This window comes from Gymnoscopelus braueri, assembly GCF_963280865.1.
Source record: "Gymnoscopelus braueri genome assembly, chromosome: 22".
NCBI classification, from domain to species: Eukaryota; Metazoa; Chordata; class Actinopteri; order Myctophiformes; family Myctophidae; genus Gymnoscopelus; species Gymnoscopelus braueri.
Window position 1 is genome coordinate 20,247,031 of NC_137624.1, and position 6,952 is coordinate 20,253,982.

At 41.6% G+C, this 6,952-nt stretch overlaps 1 long non-coding RNA gene across 1 annotated transcript; it reads left to right on the plus strand.

Moving 5' to 3' along the window:
* The first annotated feature begins 2,340 nt into the window (after positions 1-2,340).
* Positions 2,341-6,707, plus strand: LOC308077994. Its single transcript, XR_013932483.1, has 3 exons — positions 2,341-2,552; positions 3,929-3,994; positions 6,615-6,707. It is a non-coding gene; the product is annotated as an uncharacterized lncRNA (long non-coding RNA).
* The last annotated feature ends 245 nt before the right edge of the window (positions 6,708-6,952 follow it).

Sequence of the window (6,952 nt, forward strand, 5' to 3'; positions counted from 1 at the left end):
GAGCACAAAATGCGAGTGAAATTCTCAGAATTTTACAGGACAGCTTTCCATTGATTGTAATTATTCAATTAAAAACAATATATTTAAGCAATCTATACTTTAATACAGATTAGGCTTCAATGAATGTATTTTACAATATTATGTTTTTATGTTTTTAATTCTGAAAATGTCATTTACATTTACGCCCTTTGTGGAGGGTTTATTTTGGACTCTGGACAACACATGTACTGCAGCGTGGAGCATTATTAGGACATACTGAACTCTCTCCTGCACCCCATTCAGCATCTATTACAAATCTGCATGCAGAGGTTAAACTAGTGCAACTACTGTAGCACCCAGCTACAACATGGAACAAGGAACCAATAAAATGATTATATTACTATAGGTTCAGGCCTCATCTAGCTAGAGTTCGGGCCACTAAGCGGCCCTCACACCTAAGTTGCACTGCCGATCCGACGATATGTCCATATGGAGATCTCTTTATCTGTCATTCCTTGTCCCTTTTATGGCCATATATGGAGATCCCTGATATCATCAGTATGTGCCCATATATGGGTATGTGACAGGGTTATGTCATAGAGTCAAAGTGACGGGCCGCTGGCCGGCCTCTATATATGGTTATGTCTGAGTCATAGTGATGCGGTTATGTCAGAGTCCGGCCATCCCATTAGCCAGTTTTAATATAGGATACACACGTAAAGTATACTGAAGGTTCTTGGATCAAAACCAAGGTTGAGTATTTTTTCAAAGTTTGTACCCTGCTCTATTCTTTCAGTGAAGAGCACACAAGATAACTGATCAATTATGAACCACAGTGGTAGAGTGGAAAGGTATAGAACTTGAATAGAGATTGCAGAGGTAGTTGGTTCAAATCCACCTTTTGTATGATCAGCGTCACGCTGAAAATCTGACATGAATCTTGCATAAAACCTTTCACACCAAAAGCCTACGGAAAATACTGAGAATATTCAGACCCCAAACCATATCCAACCAACATCTTCTTAGCCTGCTCTGTATAAACAGGACAACATGGCTACCATCCTTATGAGAAGCGGTGGAATTGGATTGGGCATGTAATACATAGAGAGCAGGACAAATATCACCCTAACTGCCCTTCACTGGACATTAGATGGTAAACGTAAAAAAAACCCAATCCAATACAGTTGCAACTCAGATCTGTTTTACTAAGAATAGAAGCTTTAAGTAACAGTTTCCCTTCCAGCAGGTTACTAAATATAGACTACAGGTCTACACCTAGCCTACCCCAGACACAATAAGTACTGTACTGTATGTTCAGCTTACAACATACACACGCACGACAGACAGACAGACAGACAGACAGACAGACAGACAGACAGACAGACAGACAGACAGACAGACAGACATGTCAGTGCACACTCCAACCTCAGTGTCCTCACATCACGTTAGAAAAACAACCCTACTAGCAACTCAAAAGCACTAGAAGACACCTGTTAAGGGCCCAAAGGTGCGTTGGCGCAGTGGTAGGGTTCGGTTTATCTTGATCTTGATTGGTTGCCTCTGCTACAGACAGTTCGCAGTTCGCACGGAGGACCATCGGGGGGACTGCGTCCTTCCCCTGTTTCCTGATAGTTAAAGGTGGGGGGTTATGTCTGAAAGAACTCTGCTGAGCTGAGGTTTTGCAGAAAGTTATTTCAAGTTTTGTGAGCTCCACTCTGGCATCTGCATGGTGATCGCTGGTTTGCAAACAGCACCATCTGGTGGAACACATGAGACACATCAATGGCACTGAATGAGTTGAGGTGTCTTTCTGTAAAACCTTAGCTGGGCAGAGTTAAAGTATGAAGGAACAGCGAGGTGCCAAAGTTTTCAGATGTATGTTTTAAAAGTTAAATATCTCAAAAACTACAAAACATTTCAAAGTAAAAAGTTCAAGCATTTGTGTCCACAGTACGATGAATTATAAAACGTGTGAATGGAGTTTCTAGGTGAAAGTATTTCTTGACAGGTGACAGTTAACCAACTTTAACCTATAAACTTGATTCACAATTAAAAAATTCCACCTTACTGTGGACATGTATGCTTCAGATTTTATAATTCAGCTTTCATGAAACCGATTCATCGCTAATCCTGGCTAAATTAAGCCAGGATAGGTGTTAAATCCAGGCTTAACCCCTAATTCTGCTTTCATGAAATAGGCCCCAGGTCAGATATATTTTACATTTATACCAAGCTCGTGGAAGCAGTGTCATTGGGCATCCAGGTGTCAATCAACTCTAGTCAACATAGCAGGTTCTGACAGAGGGTGGGACTAAAAAAAGCAGGAAGGAAGACAGTCTGAGACTGAGAGAAACAGGTGAAAACAGAGATGTCTGTAAAATCTGGAAAATGAAGAGCTAGGGATTAATATCAGTGTGGATATATCAGCATGTTTGTGTGTTTGTAGCTGGGTTTTCACCTAGTATTTCTACCATAACCAGCTGACAATAATAACAAGTTGGGCTGTGGCTGGTCAACTAACACACTAGCCTGGAGGAGAAGAGATTGTGTGAGACATTTCAACACCTTTCTGAGTGAGTATGGACGCTATCTGAGAACTGTAATGACATGGACATTTATTTAAAGTATAGGACCTTTATAGCCCTAGAAGGCTGTGATATATTTAATTGACACAGGAGGGCATAGGAGTGATCTATGACTTTGTATATGGAATACATGGAATGAATGTAATATCACAGCCATTCCAGGACTAGGACCTTCAATAGTGATGTGGTGTTTTGGATAGTGTGCTTCAGGACCTGCTACCAAAGCTGTTACAGTAGAGGTGCTCAGGACTTGTCACTGCATTCCAGAGGATCCAGGTGGACACAGACAGACAGACAGGTGCGGTACTGGGTTATCCAGCACACAGACAGACAGGTGCGGTACTGGGTTATCCAGCACACAGACAGACAGGTGGGGTACTGTACTGGGTTCTTCAGCACACAGACGGGTGGGGTACTGGGTTCTTCAGCACACATACAGACAGGTGGGGTACTGGGTTCTTCAGCACACAGACAGGTGGCGGTGGGGCACTGGGTTCTTCAGCACACAGACAGGTGGGGTACTGGGTTCTTCAGCACACAGACAGGTGGGGTAGTGGGTTCTCCAGCTCATCTTGTTGGGAAACTGTTTGCAGCAGCTGTCTAAAGTTTTCAGTTCAAAGGAACTGAGAGACCATACTTTCATTGAGGATTTCAACTCTGACAAGCCTTCAGGACAAAAATAAATGTGGTTTGTGAAGCTAACTGTTTAAAATGTTCCTTTAGACTGGATGGGTCCTTCATGTTAGTCATTTAGAAATGAAAGCAGAGTGATCCACTGCTTCTTTCTCTTTTTCATCTGTGATTGAAATGTCACTGATAGGCCTGTCACAATAATGATATAATCAGCGTCATCGTTTCCATGTTGCAAAATGTTCCTATATTTTCAAACTTTTCCAAAGTAGTGGAAATAGCTGATCTATAAGCTCACAACGCATCGCGATGCGACACGTTGTGAGCTTGTAGATCGGCTATTTCCACTACTTTTTAAAAAACATAATTTTGAAGATAAAATGATTAAATATGGCCTATTTTGGCCATAGTATATTATTTATTTTAATAATTGTTATTATTATTGTTGTCTTCATTTTGTCGTATATTTAAGTTATTTGCCATATGCAATCTTTGTTTGCAAAGCCTAAAAGCTAAACATAAATGTAATTTATATATTCCAATGTTCACAGAAAAAAAAAAATGTTAATCGCAATTATTTGTATGACAATTAATCGTCAAGTGGAATTTCATGATCGTGATAGCCATCACTGATCTAGGATCTCGGATCTGATCCTTATATTCCTTACTATTGGTTGATTGTAACCGTTAAAACACTAAAACTGTTTTTCTTTTTCCACCCCTGTCACTCACAGTGGATGTCTTGTCTTCTCACCACCTCAAGCTCAATCCAGACAAGACCGAGCTTCTCTTCTTCCCAGGTAAGTCCTGCCCCGTGCAGGATCTCACTGTTTCCATAGACAACTCCCTGGTGGCTTTTTTTCAAACGGACAAGAACCTTTGGTGTTGTCCTGGACAGTCAGCTCTCATTCTAGGCACACATTGCAGCGGTCACTCGATCCTGTAGGTTTACACTCTACAACATTCGAAGGATCAGACCCTTCCTCACCCAGAAGTCAGCCCCAGCTCCTTATCCAGATCTCAGACAGTCATATCAAAACTTGACTACTGTAACTTGCTCCTTACTGGCCTCCCGGCATGTGCACTTAAGCCCCAGCAAATAAGACATGTCTGGTTTTGATGAACCAGCAAAAGTTTTTCCCCCTTCTTCACTCCCTCCAATGGCTCCCAGTTACTGCCCGCACAGAGTACAAAACACTGATGCTGGCCTACAAAGCAACCAAAGTCATAGACCCTCCATACCTTTAAAGCCTGATTCAACCCTATAACCCCTCCCACTCACTCAGATCAGCTAACATAGGGAAGCTGTAAGGACCATCGCTAAAACATCCGGGACAACATTCCACATGTCCCAGACTCTTCTCCCTTCTGGCTCCCAAACTGTGGAACGAACTCCCCATTGCAGTTAGAACTGCAGAATCACTCCCAATATTCTGCCGTAATCTGAAGACTCACCTCTTCAGTCTCATCCTCAGCCCTTAGCACTTCACTCTCCCCATACACCTTCACTCAGTATTTCCACCATAACCAGCTGACTAGTAACTACAAAGTGAGCTGTGGCTGGGTCAGGACCGACATGATTTGGGGGGTGGGGGGGGTCCCCAGATGACAGTGAAGTTTCAATTTAAGGACTTTTAAGACCTTTTTAATACCAAAAAAAAATTAATAAAGAAAAAGAGCATTACTCCATAAAAATTAATCAACAAACTATACTATAAAAACTGGTCGAACATTGGCCAAATTGTGAAATAATATAAGAAAGAAGCTAAAACTTTGAAAATAGCCGATCTACAAGCTCACAACGTCTCTCGTTGCGAGGCGTTGTGTTGTGAGCTTGTAGATCTGCTATTATCTGTGGAACCGAGTCAAACTCGCGTTGCGTTGCGAGGCGTTGTGAGCTTGTAGATCTACTATTTTCACAATATTTATCTGTGGAACCGAGTCAAACTAAATGTAATGCTTCAACTCCTACAATTCCAAACGCCTATCAGGGTGGGGGTCCCCTGTTAAAATATGATTTATTTTGGGCGGTCCCCTGTTCAAATATGATTATTTTGGGGGGCACGGCCTGAAAAGGTTGAGAACCACTGGATTAACACACTAGCCTGGAGGTGAAGAGAGTGTGTGAGACCCTTCACATTCTGCTCCATTGATGCTAGCGATTGACCTAGATATGACGACCATGCAGACATACCCTGGTCATTTGTTCTCATGAGTTTTTCTTGACCACAATGTTAACTTTTTAATTTAGATGGCATGTTATTTAGACCGATGCTATAGGTTCAGTGTTTACCTGGTATAGTTTCAATGTAGAGATAAAATTGTGTCGCAGATCAAACTTTCTCATAGATTTCATAGATAGCTTCATGTTTGACAGCACTGTCATCAGTGTTGTGTTGGATTCATGTTAATGTGTATTTTCAGACATTTAATCACTTCAAAACATCACCCTCAAAACTTAGAAAACTTGTTTTCAGAACTGTTCTGTTCTGTTCATTTTTCCCTTTACACCAAATCTCTGCGATGCGTTGTGAGTATGTAGATCGGCTATTTTACGGCGAATGTTTCCACCAAAATAGGGATGCTATAGGGTTCAATTGGTTAATGTAAAAAATAAGTTCCTATCACACAAAGATTTGGTGCCCCCCCTGTAGTAACTCTGAGGACCCCGGACCCCCTGTTGAAGACCCATGGTTTACTTTAGACTGATGCTAGGTTCTTGGTTTACCTCATAGTTTACTGAGGCACTACACTGTCTCTCTGCATTCTATTTACTGTATGTGTTTACCTTGCTTAATGTAAGTCGCCCTGGATAAGAGTCTGCTAAATGCCTACATTTTAATGTCACTAATCTAGGATTTTATCCTTACTCCTAATACTATTGGTTGATTGTGATGATATTTATCAGTGGTGTAGCGTTATGGCCCCAGTGCAGGCTGTTTAGGACATATGTTGTTTTTATAGCTTATGAAGGCTATAACAATAAAGTTACACACACACACACACACACACACACACACACACACACACACACACACACACACACACACACACACACACACACACACACACACACACACACACACACACACACACACACACACACACACACACACACACACACACACACACACACACACACTTAATGTTAGTTGTTAACTTCTTTGAACACAGTTGTACATAGAGGTGCAATCTGAATCACTCACAAAGGGCCGTAGTGACCCAACATACCACAGGTGGCCACTAAACTATAATAATCTAACCCATGGGCCCCAGTGTGACCACTCTGGCTGCTCGGTCTATGGCTGTAGGATCTGATCATTATTCTACTGCTGTAAAAGAGCCCCAGTGAAATGAATGGATTATAAATATCACTGTGTGCATCGGTTTGTGACCTATGACCTTTGTGTTTGACCTCAGTGTGGATCCATTGTTGAGGGAGTCGATCAGGATCCTGATGCAGAGAACTCCACCTTCTATAGACCATGCACACACTGGTTGAATGTTTCCAGAGGGTAAGAATTTAACCCTAACACCACAAGAATATACCCTGACACCACACTAACACCACACCCTACCAGAATGTTACCAGAGGTTAAGAATTTAACCATAACACCACACCCTGCCCTGAGTGTTATCAAAGGACAAGACCCCACAAAACGACACTATTTGAGATTAAAAGCAGGTTCTATACACCCATAATGTTAATGTTATTTTAGTTGTATGGTTAATTGGACATTTTATTAATTAATTTATTA